Source organism: Rhinolophus sinicus, linkage group LG04 (genome assembly GCF_036562045.2).
Source record: "Rhinolophus sinicus isolate RSC01 linkage group LG04, ASM3656204v1, whole genome shotgun sequence".
Lineage (NCBI taxonomy): Eukaryota > Metazoa > Chordata > Mammalia > Chiroptera > Rhinolophidae > Rhinolophus > Rhinolophus sinicus.
The window spans coordinates 156507081-156534385 of record NC_133754.1 but is presented as its reverse complement, the minus strand read 5'-3'; the positions used below and the strand labels follow the sequence as shown (position 1 = coordinate 156534385).

Genomic DNA, 27305 nt, shown 5'->3' with positions numbered 1-27305 from the left:
TTTTAGCCCCGAACAAAGGGAGCAAGCAGGATCAACAGGGTATTACTACACAGAGCTGGCTTCCCCACCTGGAACCACTCTGGTTTGACAGGACAGTGCCCTGGACACCCTAGGCATCCACTTAGCTCCTAGCAGCCTGCCAAAACACCTGGTACACACAGCCTACACAGAGGCCCCCTTTCTCAAGACTGGGAGAGACAGCTGTTTTGTCTAATTCATATAAACAAACATAGAAAGTCAAACAAAATGAAAAATGAGTATCTCTTAAATGAAGGAACAAGAAAAGCCCCCAGGAAAAACCCTACGTAAACGGAGATAAGTAATCTGCCTGATAAAGAATTCAAAGAAACGATCGATCATAATGATGCTCACCAAACTTAAGGGAAGACCAGAGGAACTTAGGGAGAACTTCAACAGAGTTAGAAAGTGTAATAATGAACCAAGCAGACCTAAAGAATACAATAACTGAAATGAAAAATACATTAGAAGGGCTCAACAGTAGATTAACCAATACAGAAGAACAGACCAGTGAACTGAAAGACAGATTAGTGGAAGTCAACCAACCAGAACAGCAACAACAACAAAAAACACACACAAAAAAAGAATTTTAAAAGATAATAGGGAGTGGCCAGTTGGCTTAGTTGATTAGAGCACAGTGCTCATAATAACACCAAGGTCGCTGGTTGAATTCCCACATGGGCCAGTGAGCTGCGCCCTCCACAACTAGATTGAAAACAATGACTAGACTTGTAGCTGAGCTGCACCCTCCATGACTACATTAATTGAAAACAATGACTTGACTTGGAGCTGATGAGTCCTGGAAAAACACAGTTACCCAATATTCCCCATAAAAATTTTTTTAAAAATACAAAAATAGTCTAAGGGATCTCTAGGATAACAACATGCCCTCAAATATTCGCATTATAGGGAATCCCAGAAGAAGAGAGAAAGAAACTGAAAGCTTTTTTTCAAAGAAACAGTGACTGAAAACTTTCCTAACATGGGAAAGGAGAAAGACATCAAGGTCCAGGAAGTACTGAGAGTTCCAAAAAAGATGAACCCCAAAAGACCCACACTAATATATATAATTAAAATGGTAAAAGTCAGAAGATAAAGAGGTAATCTTGAAGTAATGAAGGGGAAAACAAGTTGATAGCCCATAGGCTATCAGCTGATTTATCAACAGCAACTTTACAGGCCAGAAGGGAATGGCAGGACATAATTCAAATACTGAAAGAAAGGGACCTACTAACTAGTATAATTTAACCAACAAGGTTATTCAGATTTGAAGGAGATAAAGAGTTTCCTGAACAAGCAAAGACTAAAGGACTTCATCATCATTAAACCAGATTTACAAGAAATGCTCCAGGATCTTTAACAAGAAAAGAGGAGGTCATAACCAGAAATAAGAAAATATCAGAAAGGGAAAAAAAAAAATCTCACAAGTAAAGCCAAATATTTAAAAAATATAGCATATCAGCCATTTTTAAAAAAGATTTTATTGGGGAAGGGGAACAGGACTTTATTGGGGAACAGTGTGTACTTCCAGGACTTTTTCCAAGTCAAGTTGTGTCTTTTCAATCTTAGTTGTGGAGGGTGCAGCTCAGCTCCAGGTACAGTTGCCATTGTTAGTTGCAGGGGGTCAGCCCACCATCCCTTGCAGGAGTCGAACTGGCAACTTTGTGGTTGGAAAGGACGCGCTCTAACCAACTGAGCCATCCGGGAGCTCAGCAGAAGCTCAGCTCAAGGTGCTATGTTCAACCTTAGTTGCAGGCGGGAGTCGAGGAACCAGCAACCTTTTGGTTGAGAGGATGTGCTCCAACCAACTGAGCCATCTGGGAGCTCAGCGGCAGCTCAGCTCAAGGTGCCATGTTCAATCTTAGTTGCGGGGGGGCAGAGCCCACCATCCCTTGCTGGACTCGAGGAGTCGAACTAACAACCTTGTGGTTGAGAGCACACTGGCCCATGTGGGAATCGCTCCTAATCGAAACTTCGGCATTAGGAGCACGGAACTCCAACCACCTAAGCCACCGGGCCAGCCCCCATATCAGCCATTTTAAAAGCTACTACAAAGGTCAAAAGAAAAAAGTATTAAACTCAAACTACAAGGTGTACTCAAAAACTACGGTGAACGTTGCGCTGAGTGCCATCCAATGGAAAGGCAGGGATCTTCAATACGGGAAGCGGTGCGTCAAACCTTAGTAACTGTGTGTGACAAGTTTCAACTTGTTCAGTGCAGTCAATCGGGTGTGAGCTACAGTTGAGAGAAGGTGTTTTTTAAAGTGTGCTGTAAATAATGGATCACGAACAATGCATTAACATGGAATGTGCAAACGATTTCATCCTCCATCATGACAACACTCCATATCCCATATCGCCTCTGGTATGGCAATTTCTGTCAAACAGAAATATTACAATGTGTCCTCATCCACCTTATTCACTGGATCTGGCACTGTGCAACTTCTGGCTCTTCCCCAAAGTCAAAATGACCATAAAAATTATAAATTTTAAATCAATTCAGGATACCGAGGCAGCCACGAAAGCATAACTAAAGACACTCATGAAAGAGGACTTCCAGAACTGCTTCAAAAAGTGACAAGAGTGTTCAAAGCGAGGGGGAACATTTTGAGGGGGATAAATGGCAATGTGTCTTTTACTGTAATAAATTCTTTTTTTATTTAAACATTCACCGTACGTTTTGATCACACCTTGTACAATAAGTAGTTAGGAGATACACAACACAAAAAAATACGATATTAAGGAATTACTGTTGATGGTTGGGTATGATAACAGTATTGTGTTTATGAAAGAAAATGTCTTCATTAAAAAAAATTACATAATTAAGTATTCTCATGTGAAATTTCTATAATTTAACTTTAAAATATTTCAGGGCCGGGCCAGTGGCTCAGGCGGTTGGAGCTCCGTGCTCCTAACTCCGAAGGCTGCCGGTTCGATTCCCACATGGGCCAGTGCCAGATGGCTCAGTTTGTTGGAGCACAGGCTCTCAACCACAAGGTTGCCGGTTCGACTCCCGCAAGGGATGGTGGGCTGACCCCCTGCAACTAGCAACGGCAACTGGCCCTGGAGCTGAGCTGCACCCTCCACAACTAAGATTGAAAAGGACAACAACTTGACTTGGAAAAAAAAAAAAAGTCCTGGAAGTACACACTGTTCCCCAATAAAGTCCTGTTCCCCTTCCCCAATAAAAAATCTTTAAAAAAATAAAATAAAATATTTCAGAAAAAAATGAGATAGCAAATATTAATTGTTAAACACTGTCAAACGGATACCCAAGAGATTGTACACAATTACTGAAAGAACTGTCGGAAAAGTATAGTAAGACAGACACATATAAATAGAATTCTAAGAGAAGAGGTATAGTATCTGGCTTCCTTTTTATTTCCCCCAATGGAAAAACTAGCTAAATAATTACTACTTCCTTGTTTCCCCCGACTTAAATCTCATTCCCAAATTTTGCTGTTTATGAAAAACTATCCCTGCCTGGTCACAAAAAAAGAAATGTCTCAGGCTTCATGCTTCATTCACTCAACATTTGTTTAATGTGTACCTATTATCATTGCTTGGTACTACTCTAAGTGGCAGCAGTAACAGGACAAAATCCTTCATTAAAATTAATTCTAATGGAGAGAGACAAACATTAAGCATAAATGAAGAAATAAAAGTTTCTGAGAATTTCTGAATAAAATGCAATATATTAGCTTTAGTAAATAAGTCTATTAGCTGACAGTGAAAAAGAAGTATCATGTTTCTAATGAATGTTGAAAACTTTATAGTTTTCAAAACTATACATAAAGCCTCATGTAGTTTTCAAAATACTATCACATATATCATCTTATCTGAGCTTCACATGCTATGAGATATAAACAGTTATTACTATCCTCATAAATTAAAAAGTTCAAGGCTGAAAGAGATGCTCAGTTTTTAAATGGAAAATCAGAACTAGAACTTTAGACCTTTCAATTCACTGTCCTGTTATAATACAATCTCCCACAGCAAAAGACACTAATCAAAAAGCTTATAATAAATTAAAGTAAGAAAGAATCCCAAATCAAACTATATGTTTTAGTAAATTCAGAACCTTACTATTCCAAGTATGGTCCATGGACCATCAACATAACCTAGGAGCTTGTCTAGAAATGCACAACTACTGACTCAGAATCTACATTTTACCAAGATCTCCAGGTAATCTACATGCACACTAAAATTTGAGAATCACTGATCTAGAAAATCATTGTCCAACAGAAATGTCTATCATGACCTACACCGTCTATGTGGCTACTGTATTGAACAGGACAGATCTCGAACATCTCAAACTAGAACTGAGCCCAAAAATAATTTCTTACAATACTAAGACTCCGTTACCCAAATATGTACACTCTTTCACTATGCAAACTGCCAGTAATACACACCAAAAACGTTGTTTTTTTTACAGACCCAACTCAAAAAGTACAGTATCCTAGACACATCTGTAATAAGCCCTGCACACCTTATTACTGACTGCAGTATTGAAGGTACATTTATAAGATTCTCATTTAGTAATCTAACAATTTTGTTTAATATAGGCCCTCAAACAGGAAATGTTTAGTTATCTTGGCATTTCGCTTATGTAAAACACCTAGGTCTCTGAATAAGCTAGAATTTCCTGTTCCAGAAAAGGGATGGACAGGATATAAACACTTCAAGACTTTTGGTGATTTTTAAAGTATGTCCAGAACAAAATTTGGGGTAGGTTGATTTATTTCCTGTTGTTAGAATGACTTGAAAAGAGAACAACCTTTTATGGAAGAAATTAAACATTTCCAATTTTGAGATTCACAAGCTACCCCTAAAATCCACTCCACATCATAATTTGTAATTTGGCTGACATTTGACTTTGAATCCCACCCATGAAAGGAATCGCTTACCTGATAAAGAGTAGTATAAAGTATAACTCACCAAAAGAAGTTACTGCTCATCTCCTTCCCCAACCAAATTGTAGAAGGAAATGTTAACACTGCAAACTATAGGAAGATGTTAGGATTAGAAAGATTTCATGTTCACCAATAAGGGGAGAAATGAGAAGGATACAAACCCTGCCTGGGACCAAGACCATGATGACAAGACGCAGTACATGATAAGCCAAGCCAGCTGGACCCTGAGTCTCCAATGGGCTGTTAACGGAGGCTAGGGATAGGCCAGCCAGTAGTAATAATCAGAAGACTGGGAGTTAAAGGTAGCTGAAGAGTGAGTTTAACATCAAATCTCTACTTTTGTTGCTCTATTTACCCATCAAATCCAATGGTAACCAAAATGTTTACATTATACTCTTCTATATGCTATAAGGGACATTCTAAACTATGGTAGTAATACAAGATCTCAAAGATCTAGGGACATACCTTTTACAAATATCACTATAGACTATTTGCAGCATAATGTCTGGTGGATGTTTTATATTACATGATCTTTGCCAGGATCAAACATTTAACTTCTCTGAACTCTTCCTAAAGTCAAGGAAGTCCCTAGTCTTCTTCCAGGAAAAAAAAAGTTTTTAACAGGCTTTAATACACAACAGAGAAAATCAAATGCCCCAAGATAGATAGATAGATAAATAGATATAACAGACAGATCTTAAGAGATAAGGGTCTAATGATGGATAGGAGCCACACAAGTCCAAGAAATTGGGCAAAAAGTTTAAAAACAAAGAAACAAAAAAGCTATATACTTCCTCACTTATGTTCTAGTTGCTTTGAAATGTTCATAATGACTTTAAATAGATGTAATTTCTCCAGTATTAGTAACAGTTGCTTCATTCTTCTAAATGTATTTAATGGAATTTAAATAAACATGTGATACCCATTCTAAAAAAAAAATACATAAACAAGCTGTTGTTTAACTATGAAAATTTACATATTTGTCTTTTTTTCACTTGACCATGTAATTACATTCCACAGAATTTTAACCTATGTAACAAAAAACTTCCAAATTGTTTTCACACCAGCCTTTCCGCAATCCAGTTATTCTTGATAAAACGCAACACTCTAAAAACCAGACATCAAAAAATCGTTCTGAACATATTTTAGTAGAAATGCTAACTGCTTAAACTGAGTGACTCATTATGAATTGTTATCTAATACTGTCCACACCAGAAAGTTTCTCATTGTAAAATCAGATTATTAACATTTAGTAAAACATACACTTCAATCATAAATCTGTTGGTTTCCCAGTTTTGGAAAATATATGTAACCTGTGTATAAGGCATAATTCAAGATGCTTTGAAAACTCTCTAGTCCTTTAACTCCAAAGACAACAGGAATGCAACTCCTGAGAAGTTTGCCTTTCTAATCAAGCAAATATTGGAACTGTCAGATTAGATGCCACATTAATCTGGCACATTATAGATCGATATACTATTATATTAAAATAGCAGAAGAGAAGGATTTCCTTGATACAAAAAGCACAAACCATGAAAACAAAAAGAGTGAAAATTTCAATTTATTAAAATTGTGAACTTTTCTCACGGAAAGACTATTTAGATATAAAAAGACAGGTCACAAATTGGGAGAGGATATTTGCATCCCATAAATTAACAACTAATTAGTATACAAAATATATAAAGAACTCAAAAATCAATCAGAAAAAGAGAAACTCAAAATAAAAATAGGCACAGAACTTGAATATACACTTCACAGAAGCACAAATGAACAATGAACATATGAAAAGATGCTCAACTTCAGGAATTGCAAATAAAAACACAACAGATATCATTTCAAACCCACCAGATTAAAAAAAATTTAAAAGTCTGACAGTATCAAGTGTTGGGGAAGTGAAGCAACCAAGACACACACTTGCTGGCTTGACTCACCAACCACAATATTCACATTTACCAATTCAGTGATTGAAATACTGGAAGTGTTTGGTAAGCTTTAAGCAACTGATAATGACCAATCTAGAATTCTGAGAACACATTCAGATTACTGCCGAACACAAATTTTGGTCCTTAGTGAACTGAGTCCAACCTGACTCAGTAATACAAATAAAACTTTTAGTCCCTTATCCAGTTTCTCCAGTTTATTTTGTTAAGTACAAAATATTCAGGTATTCATTTCCTCCTAGAATACTGATGACATCCTAATCGACTAAAATTTTAATGAACTATTTATCATTCCAGTAACACTATTTCAATGAGAACAAGTAATTTAAAATGGCATTACTTTAAAACTAGTGCTCATACTTTAAATTTACTTGATGGGAATTAGAATGGCCCTGTGACCACCTTACAGGGGCAAAATGGTGTAACAGATGAAGTATGGGCATTAAATTTGGACAAATCCAAGCTCAAATTCAGACGCTACCATTTTACAGCTATAGCCTTAGTTAAATTACTGAATTTCCTCAACACCTAAAAAGCAAGCATATGGGGCCGGCCCGGTGGCTGAGGCCGTTAGAGTTCCATGCTCCTAACTCCGAAGGCTGTCGGTTCGATTCCCACAAGGGCCAGTGGGCTCTCAACCACAAGGCTGCCGGTTCAACTCCCCAAGTCCCGCAAGGGATGGTGGGCTCTGCCCCCTGCAACTAAGATTGAACACGGCTCCTTGAGCTGAGCTGCCCCCCGATGGCTCAGATGGTTGGAGACCAGGCTCTCAATCACAAGGTTGCCAGTTCAATTCCTCATGTCCCGCAAGGGATGGTGGGCAGCGCCCCTTGCAACTAAAATTGAACACGGCACCTTGAGCTGAGCTGCCGCTGAGCTCCCAGATGGCTCAGTTGGTTGGAGCGGGTCCTCTCAACCACAAGGTTGCTGGTTCGACTCCCACAAGGGATGGTGAGCTGTGCCCCCTGCAACTAGAAAACAGCAACTGGACCTGGAGCTGAGCTGCACCCTCCACAACTAAGACTGAAAGGACAACAACTTGACTTGGGGCAAAAAAAGGCCTGGAAGTACACACTGTTGCCCAATAAACTCCTGATCCCCTTCCCCAACAAAAAATAAAATCTTTAAAAAATAAAAATAAAAATAAAATGCGTATCACAACCTGCCTACCTAATCAAATTGTAAGGATTAAGTGAGATTATGTAAAGTGCTTAACAATGCTTAGCTCATTAACACAGGCTCATATTAGCACCTTTCCCTTTGTAAATCTTGCTACCCTCACCTAAAATTTTTAAAGCCTGAAATAACTCTCAATTCATAGGAAAATTTTACTCTTACACTCAAATTACTCTTACAAGATATTGTGCCTGACTACAGGTTAGAAGAGCAATACCCTCCTTACTTCTTTTTCTAACTGAAATGAAAGGCTCTTTTCCAAATAAGAAATTAAATTCTGGAAAAGAAGATAGACTTTCACTTCGTGATATAGAACCAAGGATTCCCATGCTATATGGAAAACTAAACCCAGTTGATTTCTAAGCGTCAAGATTTTTTTGAGTCTAAGAAAAAGCTTATTTAACACTTCAAGGTACTAAGTAATACCTTTTGCATTTACTGAGATTGTATAAAGAAAATTACATGATTTTTATACAAAAACTGATGGTTGGGTTTTTGTTAGTCTGTGGGGAAAAAGTTTACATTTAAAATAATCTACAAGTGAAAAACCTCAAAACATTAAATAATATAATTAGAGAAGAGGAAAATTTGTAATCTACACTCTGGACTAATTAAAATACATCTATAATGCTGAAAATACTTAAGAGAATTTTAGTCACTGAAGTAAACTTCAGGAATCTTATTTTAAATACCTTACTACAGTCAAGACATAAAATAAAAGATATGAGATAAAGTGACATTTGCCAGTCCAAGAAATGTGAACGAACAACCACTGATGAGAATTGTCTACAGACTTAATATTATATCAGGATACTGTCACTGTCTTCTTCAAAAATCAAAATGAAAAAATCGTTCAGATATATATATAAAATGTGTCATGACGAGGTACTGAGTTAAATATGAAACAAAAGAAAAATTCAGGAAATTCTTATAGTCGCATACTTTAATTTTCTTTTTTGTCATTTCTAAAATAATACTTTATCTTCCAATGAGGCCATTGCAAGTTATCTGCTTTACAGTGATAGAGATGCTCACTAAAGAAACATTAATATTCCCATTTCCATAATTATGACTCATTAACGTAACTCACAATAGGCATTCAATAAATACTGAATAAATACGAGTAGGAAGGATTAGAAACAAAAAATTAGTTTATAAGTCTCCAATTAAAAATAAATAAATGCAGACAATGTAATTCTTTTAGGCTTTTGACATTTTACAGTCTTTGCTATAAAATAATACAGAAACTTTCCATTTAACAAGTTTGAGACATTAACTAGAAAAAGCTAGCTATCACTAAAAAGTGCCCTGTTTTTCCCACCATCAAATCTGACAAAATTCTAAAGAGAAACTCATCATATCTATTCAAATTCTCAAATACTAATATAATACAGAACTGAGGAAAGAGAGAAAGCACTAGTAAGTGGCGTTAGAACAGAATAGATTTGATAGTTACCTAAATTACCAAATCTGGTTTTGCAACACTTCCTGGTGTCTAAAAACTCTCAAAAATTTCTGTTTAATATAAAATCTATTTTTTATGCCCAGCTATTCTTTTAAGAGACTAGTCTAGAAACCAGTACATGTGGCCACAACACAAAGGCCAGAGATCACTGATACAGATCAAATAAATGAACCTTAACTTGATGTTCCACAAGAAAGATTTGGGGCTGTTTCTGAGGCCCAGGTGTACTATACAGGTAAGTCACCACCCAAGAAACAACAAAAGAGGCAAGATAAACATACGTGGAGAAGACCAGACAATGTCAAAGATATCCCCAAAGATCACTCACCCCGGGTCTGGTCTCCTCCCTTTCTCCCAAATCTCATCACCTCAGGGAGAACTAAATCTGCACCTCACGTCCCCAGCTCACCCTCAACTCCCCATTACTCATCTTCTTTACTGAAACCTGGATCCCCTTTCCTGATATCCTCTAATTCCCACCGAGCTATCACTACAGCCAAATAGATGTCTTACTGCCTATCTTCCAGTAGTATATTAGTCCCCTTAATCCGAACTCATTTTCCCACATACCATCTGCCCCCGGTCCCTTCAACTCTGGTCTCCTCACTCCGACCCTTCTCCCTGAATCCTCCCGAAGTCCCGGATATCTGGCCCCTTCTCTCTCTCCCACTCCCTCAGCTGCAGCTCCTTTCATCCAGCTGGGCCTCTTAGCCTCTTGCCCTGGTTCCCTCCCCCATCTTTCTCCCAGTACCGGTCCCCTCCCCCCAACTCCGCCCCTCTCTCCCAGAAGGAGGCCCCCTCACCTGAACGCCGCTGCCGCCGCCGTCCCAGAAGCCAAAAGGTGCTGGCACCGGCCAACCTCCCAGGCTCGGTCCTCGCTGAGCTCCTGACGGCCCCTAGGGAGAGCGAACGCCACCACCTTCAACTCTGCCCGCCCCGGGCCAGACCGTCTCCGTAGCCACCGCCAGTATCACAGCCGCCATATTGAAGTCCTACTTCCCACCTCCTTCCCCTCACCGCTCCGCCCCTTCGGGCGTCTGACGTCATGGCGCCGCGCTTTCCCCCGCCCCCGGTCAATGGGAGGAGCCGACAGTGATGTACCTAACGTCTTGGGTAGTGCCGGATAACCTCTGCTGCGTGAAACGTTGCAATTGGAACCAGTGGACCCCGCTGACCCAAAGGGAGGGAGGAAAGGAGAAGGTCACTGAGAGGGTAAGGCATAGGGGTTGGAGAAGCGGATTCAGGCAGGAGACTCGGAGTGAGGGGACCAGAGTTGAAGGGGCGGAGGGCAGATGGGATATGGAAAAAATGAGTTCTGGTCAAGGAGTCTTAACATACTACTGGAAGATAGGCGCAGTAGACATCTATCTGGCGGGAGAGCCTTGAAACGCGAAGGGACGCACAAAGACTTATCAAGGAGACCTCCTTGGGAATCAGGATGGCTGGCTTTGGGCCCGCGTCTGTGACCTGGTACAAGTTTATCCTTTCTGGTAATGGCGTCACTTTCTCATTTACAAATGAATGGGTTGAAAGGTAACCTCTAAAGCTCCCTGCAATCCTGACATTCAACCAGTTTAAACCAGGTAATTCAATCCCAAACTTTTACTGCCTTCTGCGATTATTGGGTGTCTTCTGGAATCAGGTGCATGGAGGATTACTAACTGAATGAGATGAATCTTTGTTTCCAAAATTCCTAAATGGTGGGAGAAATAGAAGAATAAACAGTAAACTCTTAAGAAAAATAAGAAGGTGATAATGGTGCATCAATGGATCTGGAAAAATTGACTTTTGACTAAGGGATTTACATCTACACTTTCTGGGTACGTAAAGTGTGTGTACACTCTCGCGCCTAATTCTCCAGCCGTTTTCTCTCTGGAACTCCAGAAAAGATAATATTTGTACTTTAAAAGATGCAGCAGTTTTAACTCACGAGAGAAAGTGGGCATTCCAGAAGGAGGGAGTTAAAGTGAGCAGAAAATAACTAATCATCAATTCTGGATTATTTGCCTACTTATTTCAACAGATAATAGCCACAGAAGATTTGTGGAGAAAGCAGTGATGTGAACAAAAGCTCTTCATCAGGAGAATTAAAATGACAGCAGTGAATAAAATACATAGGAGACTACATGGTAGTCTTCTGCATTGATAAAAGACTCACACCTGAACTAAAGCAGAAACAGTGGGAATGGAGACTGGGGGATCAACTGGAGCAAGATTTGGGAGACTGACCCAAGATTTAGAGACCTTCAGTGTGGGAGGAGAAATCGTGAAGAAGGAGCCAAGGTTTTGGGGTCTCTCACCAACAGAAACAAGAAAAACCTAAGGTTTACTAAAGTCCTAAAGGGAGAAAATAATGAGTTCAGCTGGCCAAACTGATTAAGATGATGGCAGATTTTCTGGAGAGATGTTCAGGAGGTAATGTGAGCTTGGAAATCAGGAAAGAGGCAAGGAGTACACATTTGTAGTATATTGGTACTCCTTAAACAAATAAAATTTTCATTTATTCATTTAACAAGTATTTATTGAGTTCCTGTAATATACCAGGCACTGTTCTACACACTGGGGATACAGCAGTAAATAAGAGACCAAAAAGGAAGGAAAGGAAAGGAAGAAAGAAAATCTCTGCTCTCACAGAGCTTACGTCCTAGAGGAAAATATTTACTAATAATGGTGATAGGTGTTCAGAAGAAGAAGAAAGCAGAGGAAAGGAGATAGAAAGTATCCATGGTTGAACTTTATAAAGGATGACCAGGGAAAGGTGACATCTGGCTAAAGACCTGAAGGAAGTATGGAAATGAGTCATGCAGATTTCTAGAAGAAAATGCCAGGCCAAGGGAACAGTAAGCACAAAAGCTCTGAGGTGGAAGCTCACCTTCTGTGATCTAGGAACAGTAAGCAGCCCAGTGTGGTTAGAATGAAGCGAGCAAAGAGGAGAGTTATGGGAGATGGAGGCAGAGAGGTAACAGACAGCTAAATCACATAGTATCTTGTAGATAATTTTAAGGACTTTGACTTTTACTCTAAGTGAGCTGAAAGCCACTGGAGAGTTTTGAGCAGAGAAGGGAAATGATCTAACTTTTTAGCAGGATCATTTTAGCTACTACACTGAGCAAGAAGGGCAACGGTAGAGGCACTTAGTGGTTATTGCAGTAATCGAAGCAGGAAATGATAGTACCATAGACTAGAGTGGTAGTAACAGTGAAGATGATTAAAAATTGTTAGGTTCTGTGTACATTTTGAAGATAGAGCCATAAGAATTTACTCACAGATTAGTTGCACAGTGTGAGGAAATGAGAGGACTCACGGATGGCTTTAAGGTTTTTGACCTAAATCAAATTCTTGCAGGTTTGGCTAGAAGAATGAAAATTCAGATTAATGAAAATTTCTGAGGATAGGACCCTTTGAAACACTGACAAATAGCGTATGGGAAGAGGAAGCAGAGAAAGAGATGGAAAAGTAGTGACCAGAAAAGTAGAAAAGGATTCAGAAGACTAGGGTGCCATGGAGGTTTAAGAAGGAAAAATCTTTGGAGGTTTGTGCCTGTGGGTCTGTGCCTTTCCTCTCAAAATAGGACTCCCTGAGACCAGAGACGAGCCTCCCCCATCAGACAGGGACTTCCTGAGATTCCCCATCAGCCTAGGTCTCCTGATCCAAAATTATTTCTTTGTCTGCCTTTTTGCTTTAAGTGGGGACCAGGTTGCTGACCACCTCCTGGGCCAGTGTGCTGTGTACTACTCAACCCCCAAACAGGCAACCCATCCTTAGGAAATGGAAAGTAAATAGGAGCATTTCCTGAAAAAATACCTACTTGTTCACCTTCCTAGGAGTGACTTACACTTGTCAGTTTCCAGGTGTGAATCCCAGTAGTAACTGACCTATGCCCAAAAAAGGCTGAACAGCATGCCAGTCCTCTACTACCCCTGCCCTGTGTCTGTCCCCTCCCAGTGCACCAAGACATTGCCAGCACACCTGCTGGTCTAGAGACAGCATTTAAGGCCAAGGGCACCAGCTTACACTCTTCCCTCATTTTCTACTCTTTCTCCCTCCCTTCATATGCTACACTTATGTGGAGTCTAATAGCAGAGACAGGAAAGATAGACAACCAGCTCTATAGTCTTTCATTCATTTAGCCACCCAGTATTGACTAAGTCCTACCACGTGCCAGGCACCATGAGTCTACAAAGGTGCTCTCAAGTGAGGGAATCAGACAGTTGTACAGATAATAACGGTACCTGACAAATACACCTGAGTTCCCTAAGTAACATATTCCATGCCTGAGGAGTAAAGAGTAGTGTTTAGGTAGACTTGAGAAATCAAGGAAGACTTCATGGAGAATTGAAGCATTTAAGCTAGGCCTTAGAGGACAGGTTGAATGAAGGGTGCCCAAAGCAATTAGAACAAAGTTTGAGCAAGGGCATGGATACAAGAAAGTTCCAGGAAAATTCAAAATCAGTTAAGTAGAGGGAGATAAGGCTGGAGAGACCAAGAGGGGAGGGAAGAGGTTTGGCTTGGGTTCAACAGTTCTAAGGCTGTAAGTAAAGTCATTGGCATCTTTTCTCCTGGGAAATCCAAGAGAAAAGTCAGGATGAATCCTTAGAATCTTGTAGGCCAGGTTGAAATCCTTTGCCCTCTCTCAGAAGCTCAAGGTTACAATTAAGGACTCAGGTTTCTGGGTGACCTCTGAGGTTCCTTGTGATTCTAAGATCTTATGTGATGACCATCATATGAACATGCAATTACCCTGATGACCATGAGTGGATAAAGATGATTTCAAATTACAAGAGGATGGAAATATAAACACACACAACTGTAAAATATGGAAGAATATTTTTTGAATCATGGGTGGGAAGAACTTTCTAATCATGACACTAAATTCAGAAGTGATAAAGGAAATAGTTGACAGATTTGATAATGGCAAAACACCCCATATACAAAGTGAAAAGATAAAGTGGAAGAAAGTATTAGTGACCTTTAAAACAGAAAAAGGGTTAATTTACCCAATGTACAAAGAGTCCCTATAAATCATTAAGAAAAATAGAGTGATTCAATAGAAAAATATGGATGTAACGTGTTCAAGAGACAGTTCACTAAAGAAGAAACACAAATAGCTACTGAACATACGAAAAGATGTTCAACATCACTGATAATTTTTAAAACAAGTCCCATTTTTCACCTAACAAATTGGTAAAAGCTAAAAAGGAATAATTACATCAAATGTTGGCATTGATGGAGAAATAAGCATTCTTATTCATTGTTGATGGCAGTATAAATTGGTGAAACCTTCTTGTAATTTGGCAGTGACTGTCACAATATATTGTGAAGTAAAAAGCAAGTTGCAAAATAATGCTTATTGTATCCATTTTTGTAAAAAGAGAACAACTAGATAGATACAGAGATGTAGAAATAGATATGTTTAAGCACAGATAAAAGATTGAAAGGATATACACTGAACTGTCAATCATGGCTCTGGAGAGAGTAGGACTTGACTGTAGGGGGCTGGGCAGCAGGACTTGGCACCAAGAAAGGAGGGGAAGCAGAAACCATTTAGAAGATGGCAGCCACTGCTAGAAAATGCTCCCACAGCCATAAGAAAGAGGAAGAACTACCCCGACTTCTCTCTTCCTCCCATCCTTGAATCTCCTTCCAGTGCCTCCCATTGACTGAATCTAGCTAGAATCCAGTTGGCAAAGGAGCTAGGAAATGTTTTCAGAAGAACAGAGAATGGGTTTAAGAACAAATACGTAATGACCAACTTCAAAAAGTTATTGGGTAGTTCACAGAATCAATAAGTACATGGAGAACCAGTATGAAAAACAGGAGAAAACCTAGTAAAAGACACAATAGGAAGAATGGGAAGAGTCATCCTGTAAAAGAGTAAAAGCCAATTAGTCAACAGTAAAAGATAATTAATTTTAATCATTTTTGTAAAATGGTGTGGGTAGACTGTGCTGGCACTGAGCTAAAAGAGCCCTGTCCCTAGTAATTTGTTTAGCTAATATACTGAGGTCTACTATAACCCAGCCCTGTGCTGCAGTCGGAACAAAGATTACACAAGACCAGGTTTCGGTCATCAAGAAGCTTAGAAAGAAGACAAACATGTAAACAGACAATTGCTATAGAGTTAAATAATCTCAGTGAGCTGCAGGACAAGGCCAGCCACTAGTCTGAACTGTGCCTTTGTGCAAGATAGAAAGAGGCACCCTCTCTGGATGCCATGCCAAGTATACAGTTTGGCAAACAGTGCAGCTGGATTTCAGGCCTCTCTGGACCCCTCAGCCAGGCACTTCTGTGCAGAGCACTAAGTGCACATCCATACATGGCTGCCCTGCTTGAGGAGGTAGAGACTAGCAGCTACGGAAGGAGAGTAGAGGTAGTCTGAGGATGTGCGCCTGTGCAGCAGGAGGCTCTGGAAGCCCCGCCTCCTAGTCCAGACATCATTTAAACCTCAGTGATTTTATTTGCTTCTGGGGCTGCTAACTGACAAGGAGTTGGCAAAGAGAACCTTCAGAAATTTGGAAAGGCTCCTATGGAAGGAAAAATTGACAGATGGTGTTTACAGCTTTGCTTTGGTTCTCCTATCAGAGTGAATGCCAGATGTTTTCTTCTGGTTTCCAAGATAGTGTGTGAGATCTAAAAGGCTCCTTTGCCCAAAGATTAAAAAAAAAAAAAAAAACACATCGAAATACAGTTAAGCGTGAGCACATGGGCAAGTGAATCCTGTGCTACGTCAGTAAAGTTTGACTTGCTACTGTTGTTAATCCAAGTTTTGTTGTTACCATTCTAGTCTTTTCTTTAAGTCGTGTAACATCATCAGTGGAGTTATCCAGACACAGGCTAAAACGTTATGTGGCCATTAAAAAGGATGTTATAAAGAGCAAAATTATGCACACAGTAAGTGGTTGCCAGAGGTTACGGAAGGGGGATAAACAGGTGAAGTACAGAACAGTTTTAGGGGAGTAAAACTATTCTGTGTGATACTGTAACAGTGAATACATGACATCATGCATTTGTCAAAATCCAGAGAACTGTACAACACAAAGAATAACCTTAATCTAAACTATGGACTTTAGTTAATAATAATGCGTCAATACTGGTTCATTACTTGTAACATTAAGTGTACTACACTAAAGCAAAGTGTGAAGGAAAACTAGTGGCGCTGGGAGAATACTGGAACTCTGTACTATCTGTTCAGTTTTTTCCTGTAAATCTAAAACCGTTCTGAAACAAAAAAGGAAGTCTTAAAAAAAGGATGTTATAGAATATGTAAGTATGAAAAGATACTTATTAAATATTGCTAATTTTAAAAAAAGAGCGACTAACAATATATACAAGATGGTCTCATTTTTGTAAAATTATACATACACCATATAATTTTGAATTTGAAATTCTGAAAGTACATATGCCACAATATTTACAAGGTTACTCTTGCTGGAAGGATTATGGGTAATTTTTAATTTCTTTTTTTTGCTTGCTTATTTAAAATGTTTTTAAACATGTTTATTATAAAAAACACATGACTACTTTCCCATTGTAAACAGTTCTAACAATACAAAGTGTATTTTGGTATATTGTGATGTGCTCCCCAGATTTCCACTCTTCAAAACTGAAACATTCATTCCCCCCAGCTGCTGGGAGTGTTAATGACTGATAGCTTGCAGTTAAGCATCCCACATAAACTTATCTGAGAAAAGCTGCTTCGTTTAAAGTCATGCCATCGGGGCCAGCCCGGTGGCCCAGGCTGTTGGAGCTCTGTGCTCCTAACTCCAAAGGTTGCCGGTTCGATTCCCACATGGGCCAGTGGGCTCTCAACCACAGGGTTGCCAGTTCGATTCCTCGAGGGATGGTGGAACTAAAGATTGAACATGGCACTTTGAGCTGAGCTGCCACTGAGCTCCCAGATGGCTCAGTTGGTTGGAGCGCATCATCTCAACCACAAGGTTGCTGGTTCGACTCCCACAAGGGATGGTGGGCTGCGCCCCTGCAACTACCAACGGCAACTGGACGTGGAGCTGAGCTGCCCCTCCATAACTAAGACTGAAAGGACAACAACTTGAAGCTGAACGGCACCCCCACAACTAAGATTGAAAGGACAACAACTTGACTTGTCGGGGGGGATCATGCCATCTTCCCCAGGGCAACCTACATTCAAAGACCCGGTTACCCTGGCCCCAAATAGGGACAATTCTGCAGAGCCATCCTAGTGCCAATACTCTGCATGGAATAGACAGGCTTTTTTTGTGAATGCACTGCAGTCTAGCTTCTCCTCCTGCCCAATTCTGCTTCCTTAACTTTCCCACAATGATCCTGAAAGCACTCTCCAATAAACTTTCAGGATGCAAATCTGTCTGCTTCCCAGAGTACCTGATTAACAATAATTCGTGCCAGGAGTGAGCCAAAAAAGCAAACTCTAAAGTGGGATTTGGGAGTTGGGTCACTCACCAACCTGTTGGCAGTCAGGATACCATCACTAGTGGTAGGTGGAGCATGGTGGCTCCTAGCATGTAATAGTAATGCAATTGTTAAATTTTTTACCAGTGGTAAATTGAAATGTTTTGTCCAAGGAAAGGAATGCATGGGGGATGGGGGAGCATAACATATCAGGCTTTTGAGAAGTAATAGCATGTTTGTTGTTGAGAGTAGTACGTTGGAGAAAGACTGCAAAGGCTAAGTGTGAAAGTCAAAGGGCCTTTTTGGTAACACAGGGAGACTGTCATCTCCTGCAGCCCGATGGTAGATAAACCTGATGATCAGGATCAGGCCCAGGACTTCATGAGATTCGCAGAGGTGCAGAGAAGTCGAATTCTGAGCCATATAAATTGGCTATACTCAGGTTAGAGTCCTGGTTGAGAAGGATTGGAAATGGGAGACACAGGATGGCAATATCTGGTTCTGTCTACCTGAAAATCTTGAACTTCCAGTTTCCCCTGAATCTCTGGGCCTTTATAAGTTGCCCACGTTTTTATTAGTTCTCCCCCTTGCTTGAAGATGATGCAGAAATCTCTGCCTTACAAGAAATGTGCCTCCCCATCTGGATCTTCCCCAACATCCCAACCTGGCCATTAGACCAATAATTAGGATTAATTAACAACACAAATGGCCCGGACCTGATAAGGGAGGGAAGGGACTATCCTAAAGGAGCCATAGAACATAACCAATATGTACTGACAGAAGACAGGAGAATATAAACAGGGACTGCATTCTGAGAATTCTGAGGCTCAGTCGAAGTGGGAAGAAGTTGAACCTAACATTGGATGAGGAAGAGGTTATCAATATGGGGTCATTCTGTTGGGACACAAGATTAACTGGCAAGGACCCTGAGAGTGCTAACAAGTTATGAGGATGGTTTATAAGAGTTTGAAGAAAGCAATGGGCCATAATATATGAAATAGAGATGTCAGAACTGCTATGGAGGGGGTGAAATTAGGGATCAAAAGGCTCAGAAAAGAGGAAAGTTGAAGTGGATATAGCATGTAAAACCAGAAAACTCACCAATTGACTCTTCCACATGACAGCCCTAAGGAATGCTCTGGGAAAAGGAGCATTGGCATCACTGATAGGCTCAGTAGTGGCTGCCCCTGCACTTTCAAACAGAGCTCCTTCATAGCAATGGAAATGATATGATCCCACAATAATAGAGGCAAGATGGCAGCACTTAACCATCAGAGCAACATAGATGTAATTATCATAATGAGCTATGAGGTTGGATCAACCCTCAGAAGAGGCTGAACTGCAAAGAGCAGTGGAGATGGCTAGTACATGTTCCTGAAGGCAAGATGGCCAACCTAGCAATCAAAAGAAATCAAGGCTAGACAATCAAAGGGCCAAGTCATGATTCATTGCCCAGTTTCTGGACAAGAACCAGTTTTCAGTCCTGGAATCTAATGACTGAAGGAGAGACCAGGTCTCCAGGAGGAAGAATCCTGCAACACCATGGCAAGTGGTGATAGTCCCAATCCTTCCCTAAAAGAGTCTACTACCATTTACTTGGGCAGCCATACACAGGGGAAAGGAGAATATTATCCAAGCAATTCAAGGACTGTTGGACAAAGTCTGAGATGAAATTGATAGTAGGGGACCCAAAATATCACCACGGGTCCCCAGTTAGAATGGGGGCAGCCAGATGGCTCAGTTGATTAGAGCGTGAGCTCTCAACAACAAGGTTGACGGTTCAATTCCCACATGGGATGGTGGGCTGCCCACCCTGCAACTAAGATTGAAAAGGGTGACTGGACTTGGAGCTGAGCTGGCTCCTCCACAACTAGATTGAAGGACAGTGACTTGGAGCTGATGGGCCCTGGAGAAACACACTGTTCCTCAATATTCCCCAATAAAATGTATTTAAACATAATAATAATAATCTTTAAAAAAAAAAAAAAAAAGAATGGGGGCATGTGGAGACTAGGTAATAAATGGGGTCCTGGCCCAGGTTCAGGTCACCGTTAATCCACTGTGCACAGTGGAAATTTTCCCAATTCTCAAATGTATAAATAAAATGGACATACTTGGTAGTTAATAGAACTATCACATTGGTCCCATGACCTGTGAAATAAGAGCTATAATAAGGAGGCGGCCAAATAGAAGTCTCTGAAACTTCCTCTTACTCCAGCCAAGATAGCAATAAAAAATATTACATCTTATAGAGATGGCAGAGATTAGTGATGCTCCTTTTTTAAAAAAAAAATACATGTTATTTTTAGACAATCTCCATGACTTTAAAAAAAAATGCCTCTATTCCAAGTAAATCAAGGTCAAAATAAACGAAGAGCTCAAGATAGCATCAGTCCCATCTGTCCTAATCCTGGTGTGTGAATGAAAAGCAGCAGCAGCCAGTTACAATGGTGGCAGGTAATGGATCCAACTTTGCCAACTTTGTTAACATTTTTCCATTTCTAAACCATCCTTAAAGCAAATCATATATGGGGTCACACCATCCTCACAGTAGTCCGGCCAAGCAACCATGCCATCTGGATTCATGTTTTCACTAATAAACAACTGGTAGTTTTTAAAATTAGCAAGAATATGCTTGCTGATTTGCGGTGCATCTAAAAATACTGGGACTCAGATTGCCCTTGTGGTTCATCAGCACGGGTTCCAGACAGAGAGACAAGCCAAGGAGACTTGGACCTGCTTCCTCCCTTCATCCACCAAGCCCCCAGCTCTGAAAGGGAGATATCACTCAGAAGTGTAACATTGTCCCTGCCCCAGCACCAGAGAAGTGGCTCAGAGATTTTGAAGAGGGGTGAAGCAGGCCATAGAATACTGAATTCCAATTCCTCCCCCAAAGGAATAAACTTCATTTGCAACTAAGTATGGAGAAATTCAAGTCAAGGAGCGCTCTCAAAACCAGTGGAAGTGTGGCAAAAGGCAATTGGAAGAAGACTGATAGATTCATTGACAATAGGCTTAGATATAGGCTGACTAGTATGCCAGAGAGAAATAGGGGGGGAAATAACTGGAAAGATCCCTTTTTGAATTAGAACAAATGCCAATCACTGACCTGGGGAACTATCCCCTCAAAGTAGTCCACATTTGATGGGATTACTCTGTGAAGCATTTATGCCCTAGTATTGTGAAAAACAGAGCAATCAGCAGAAAATTAGTGGAATTTAACAGCTGAGGTGGTCAAAGAAAGCCAAAAAAAAAGAAAAAAGCAGGGAACCGAAATTGTCTATGAGAGTGACCAGATGTCGGATTTAACCAACAAAGACCTCAAAGTAGCCATTATAAATATGTTTAAAGAGCTAAAGGAAACCAAGATTAAAGGATTGAAGGAGTGGGCCGGCCCGGTGGCTCAGGCAGTTAGAGCTCCATGCTCCTAACTCTGAAGGCTGCCGGTTCGATTCCCACATGGGCCAGTGGGCTCTCAACCACAAGGTTGCCAGTTCAATTCCTCAACTCCCACAAGGAATGGTGGGCTGTGCGCCCTGCAACTAGCAATGGCAACTGCACCTGGAGCTGAGCTGCGCCCAGCAATGGCAACTGCACCTGGAGCTGAGCTGCGCCTGGAGCTGAGCTGCGCCCAGCAATGGCAACTGCACCTGGAGCTGAGCTGCGCCCGCCACAACTAAGATTGAAAGGACTTACTAAGGGGCCGGCCTGGTGGCTCAGGCGGTTAGAGCTCCATGCTCCTAACTCCAAAGGCTGCCGGTTCGATTCCCACACGGGCCAGTGGGCTCTCAACCACAAGGTTGCCAGTTCAATTCCTCGACTCCCGCAAGGGATGGTGGGCTGTGCCCCCTGCAACTAGAAAACGGCAACTGGACCTGGAGCAAAGCTGCGCCCTCCACAACTAAGACTGAAAGGACAACAACTTGAAGCTGAATGGCACCCTCCACAACTAAGATTGAAAGGACAACTTGACTTGGATAAAAAGGCCTGGAAGTACACACTGTTCCCCAATAAAGACCTGTACCCCTCCCCCAATAAAATCTTTAAAAAAAAAAAAGAAAGAAAGGACTTACTAATAATTGTCACCCCAATAAATAAAAAAAATAAAAAAATAAAAAAAATAAGATTGAAAGGACAACTTGACTTGGAAAAAAGTCCTGGAAGTACACACGGTTCCCCAACAAAGTCCTGTTCCCCTTCCCCAATAAAATCTTAAAAAAACAAAAAAGAATTGAAGGAAGGTATGATGACAATGTCACATCAATTAGAGTGTATCAATAAAGAGAGATTTAAAACGAATACAATGGAAATTCTGGAGTTGGAAAGTATAACTTAAAATTTTCTAGAGGGGCTCAACAATAGTTTTGAACTGGAAGAAGCAATAACTAGCTAACTTGAAATCAGGCTGTTTATTATAAAAGTAAAGGTACACTTACCATATGACCCAACAATTCCATTCCCAGATATTTACATTAGAGAAATGAAAACATGAGTCCATAAAAAGACTTGTACATGAATGTTCTTAGCAGCTTTATTCATAATAATATAAAAATTAGAACCAACTCAAATGTTCATCAATAGGTAGATATACAAATATCCATCCAGAATACTATGCAGCAATGAAAGGGAAATGTACTATTGATACTTAAAATAATATGGATAAACCTCAAAAACATGTTGGATAAAAGAAGCAAGATTAAAAAGAGTACATATTGTATGATGGCATTTATATGTAATTCTAGAACTTGCAAAATGAATCTATAGTGACAAAGCAAAGCAATGGTTATTGGGGGGTAGGGGTGAGGGTGGGTGGAAATTGACTGCAAAGGTTCACGAGGGAATTTTCTAGGGTGATGAAAAGTTCTATATTTTGATTGTAGTGGCAGTTACAGATATGTCTCTGTCAAAACTCATCAAACTATATAATCTAAAATGTGTGCATTTTACTGTATTAAATTATACCTCAATAAACTTGATTTTTAAATATTTTATTGAAAAGAAGTAAAAAATAATGAAAAACAATAAAATAAATAAAATGAATAAAAATTAAGAAAAAGAAAAGTAGTAATTCTTGGAGAAATAGTTGATTACATTTCTGTGGCAGGGAGATTACAAGGTGAGCTTAGGACATGTTATGAGGAAAATCAAGGAAGCTTTCAAACATCAATGGTGTTATGTCAAACGTTCACAGGAGTTATCTTGAAGGGGTTCTTACTGGCCAAAGGTGGGTCAATTTGAGAACTAAAAAAATTATAATTGCTATTGAATGAAACATGTTGAATCTCTAAAAATTCATAAGTACAAGGTGGTTTTTAAATAGACAAAGCCAGGAAAAAAATATTTTTCACCTTTCAAAATAGCTACAAATTAAACAGAATTAAACACTTCCTCGCAGGAATTGTATTTCATTGAAACTAAATTGCCCAAGTTGATGACAGAACATTATTCTTTATCAAAGATAACATGCTAATAAAGGTATACAAAATGAAAGTAGTTGAAAAATCATTTCCCAGCAATACTTAATCATATTAATTCAGGCAACGATTATTAATTAACCATTAGTAAGTTGTTGATAGGGACTTGGACACTTGAATATCCACAACAACCCCACTCAGATGACTTCCTGGTTACAAGGTGATGAAAAATGTAGTGTTTCCGTGGAGGAATAAAACTGTCACTTCCTTAGTCCAGAGATTGAGCTACATCTAACCCTCATTAAAGGTGAGACAAACCAGTGTTACGTATTTCCTTAGGAGGTGAGGGGAGTAAATATACAATATCACCCATGATGTATTTTGGTTAAAAATGTTCAACTTGTACTAATCAAGCCTTTAAATCTAACATTCACTTGTAGGAAATAAGATAGAAAAACAAATTAAATGACCAAGGAGGCAATCAAGAAAATTCAGAAAGTGGGGCATTCTACAGGAAAACTGGCCCACATTCTTTAGCAAGTTAGTGTCCTTTAAAAGGAAGGAGAAGGATGGGGGTTGGGAAGGGGAGGAGGAGGGGGAGAAAGAAGGAGAAGAAGAAGAGACAGAAAAATACATGTTAAAATGGCAAATTTTATGTTATATATATTTTTACCAAGATAAAATAAAAAAAAAATAAAAAACTACTCTGGTGTGGGGGGTTGATAATTGGGGAGATTGTGTGTGAGGAGGGGCAGGGCCTATATGGTAACTCTCTACTTTCTGCCCAATTTTGTCATGAACCTAAAACTACTCTAAAACATAACATCTATTAAAAAAAAAAATAACTCATCAATCAGATTCAAAGATTTGAAGTGTGGTCTGTGATTGCATCCTGCTTTGGACAGACTACCTGTACCAGTCATTTTTGGTACAACTGGAGAAATTTGAATGGGAATTGAGAATTAGATCATTTTGACTTTGTAAGAAAAGAGATTTAGAAATGTCTAAAATTACTTTTAAATACTTCAGCATAAAACATTGAAAAGGGAAAAATCATTGACTAAAATCTACAGAAGTTTTAAGAGAAATGTCCATTTGTCCCTAATTACTTCCTTTCATAAAATCATTACAAAGTTAAAATTTTAAATTATTGGTTTAAAATAAATTAAATAAATTATTAACTACTATGAAAATATACAAGTTTTTCTGGTGTGCTCTTAATTTTAGTTTTGACCAACGTTATCACTGTAGAGTAATTTTTTTACTACCTTTAAATACATTAGAACTTATGGAAGGATAAAAGTATTGAAGGAACACTGTAGGTCAATGCATTTTAATCGAGTTAGCACTATGAGCTCAAGCAGACAAAAAAAAATTGATGTAAAATTAAAGGTACCAAATATAACAATTACTGTCCTAAGTTTATTTAATGTTTATTGTCTTTTCTTTAATTCACTGTTGATTTTTAAGATTACTATTTTTTATTAAAGAAACAATTTATCATGAATATGATTTTTAAAATTTAGTACAAACAGATAAACAGGGAAAAGTAAGTCTCCCTCCCACAGACACCACTAAACCCCAGTGAACTGATGTTATCAATTTCTTGTGCAAACTTCCAGAAATATATATATATCTTTTTAATTTTATTTTTGTAATATATATTTTTATACAAATAGAAGCCTATTACCTATAATACACTTTATTTTTTCTTTCTGATTTATTACTGTACTTTATATCTTAGAGATCATTCCACATTAACACATTCTACTTTATTCTTTTCCAGCAGTTTCAGAGTATTCCATTTTATCGATGTGTCAGAACTCTATCCATTCATTAATTCAACAAGTATCAATCTTTCAGGCATCCACTGTGATAGTGAGACAGCAAATACGTAAGGAGGGGTCACTTAGGGAACAGTAGGTACAAAGGTCTAAGACAAGAATGTGCTTGGCATGTTCACAGAGCAGCAAGGCCAAGTGTTGGTGAAGAGCAGTGAACGGGGATGAGAGTGGAAGGAAATGAGGTCGAAGAGGTGGCCAGGAGCCAGATCATGCAGTCTTACTTACAAGGTCATGTTATTTTAAATGTGATGGGAAATCCTTAAAAGATTGAGAGCTGGTGTGTGGCATTATCTGATTTATTTTTTTTAAAGGATCACATGACTCCTGGGTGGTGAATGAATCACAAAAGTGCAAGAATGAGTACAGGGAGAGCAGTTGGGAAATGATCACATAGTCTAGGCAAGAGATGGGGGTAGTTTACACTAATGAAGTAGTAGAGGAAAGAGATGATTAGATTCTGCATGTTTTAAATGTAGACCTGATAAGATCTGCTGATGGATTGGCAACATCAACTGAATCAACAGTCTAGACCTATTCCAGCCAAAATACAACAGAAGTCCAGTTTAGGTTGTCCTGAAGCACTGGAATATTCTATATTTGGGGTGGACATGAGAGTATGGGGGATTGCTGGGAGTCGGTAGGCAGGTAAGAGAGAACTAACATTAATAAACATCTGTGCAGCAGTTAGGGTTCTGAGGTTGCAAGTAACAGAAACTGACTCTGGTTAACATGATACAGAAAAAGGAAGTCATTGGAAGGACATGGGGATGTTCCCAGTCTGGAAAGAACAGCTACAATACCAGGCCTTAGAAGAGACAAGAACCAGGTGGCCCAGGCATCCACCCGGTTTCCCCGCAAATAAGACCTAGCCGGACCATCAGCTCTAATGCGTTTTTTGGAGCAAAAATTAATATAAGACCCAGTATTATATTATATTATATTATATTATATTATATTATATTGTATTATATTATACCTGGTCTCATATTAAAATAAGACCGGGTCTTATATTAATTTTTGCTCCAAAAAACGCATTAGAGCTAATGGTCCAGCTAGGTCTTATTTGCGGGGAAACATGGTAGATGGCAAGAACTATTGGAGAGTTTCTTCAGGGTGCCAGCAGGGATGAATCAGCTCCAACCATTTACCATCACTGTTTCACTCTGCAAAGGATTCAAATTACAGGAAACAAGGGTCTGGCTGGCCAAAGTTGGGTCACATCCCCATCTGGCGTGGGCAATAGAGTACCTTGATTGACAGATCCACCATTAGAGTGCAGCAGGGGAATGGTACCGTGTTTCCCCGAAAATAAGACCTAACCGGAAAATAAGCCCTAACGTGATTTTTCAGGATGACATCCCCTGAACATAAGCCCTACTGCGTCTTTTGGAACAAACCTTAATATAACATCCAGTCTTTTTTTCAGGGAAACACTGTTGTTCCCCAAAGGCAAATCAAAATATGCTACTAGAAAAAGGGAAATTAGATACTAGAACAGACAGAAACAATAGATTCCACCACAACTCAGCATGTGTTTGGCATATACATACATCATCTCATTTACTTCTCACAATAAACCTTTGTGATAGGTATAATATTAACATCTCTAAGAAAGGCTCAGAGAGGTTATGGAATTTGCCCAAAATCACAAAGCAACTAGGCAGCATAACAAGTATTTGAATTCAGGTCAAAACCACGCTTTCAAAATTCATGCTGTTTCTGTTACACCATGGTAAAAGATTAAACTTGTACTATTCCTCAATTTTCCCATCAGTAAAAAGAAGTAATTATTTACTGTGGGTCTCCTGGGTAGCTTGGCTATCCCAGCTAATTTAGGTTTGCAGAGCAGCCAGGGCTCCCTTGGAAGTGAGTGGCCTTATATTTCCTTTATTTCTTCTGTCATTGATTAGAAAAAGAAGGGAAAAAAAGCATGATGCAATGAAACACATAATAGTAGCCAGTTTTCAAATGCTTAATATTTTCTAAGTGTAGCATTTTATATCCATCTTCACATTTATTTTTCTTAATAGTCTCATAAGGCGGGCTGGCCCGGTGGCTCAGGCGGTTAGAGCTCCATACTCCTGACTCCGAGGACTGACGGTTCGATTCCCACATGGGCCAGTGGGCTCTCAACCACAAGGTTGCTG

At 39.5% G+C, this 27305-nt stretch overlaps 1 protein-coding gene and 1 long non-coding RNA gene across 3 annotated transcripts in view; one reads left to right on the top strand and one right to left on the bottom strand.

Moving 5' to 3' along the window:
- UBAP1 (ubiquitin associated protein 1) overlaps positions 1-10533 on the bottom strand; it is a 53418-nt gene extending 42885 nt beyond the window's left edge. The window contains exon 1 of one of the 2 annotated variants that reach the window (XM_019734408.2): positions 10316-10533. The gene's annotated coding sequence lies outside the window, so the exon portion shown is untranslated. The remainder of the gene's footprint in view (positions 1-10315) is intronic. The other variant, XM_074330652.1, reaches the window with a different exon arrangement.
- A 42-nt stretch (positions 10534-10575) lies between these two features.
- Positions 10576-12019, top strand: LOC141571146 (uncharacterized). Its single transcript, XR_012495832.1, has 2 exons — positions 10576-10724; positions 11536-12019. It is a non-coding gene; the product is annotated as an uncharacterized LOC141571146 (long non-coding RNA).
- Positions 12020-27305: the final 15286 nt, after the last annotated feature.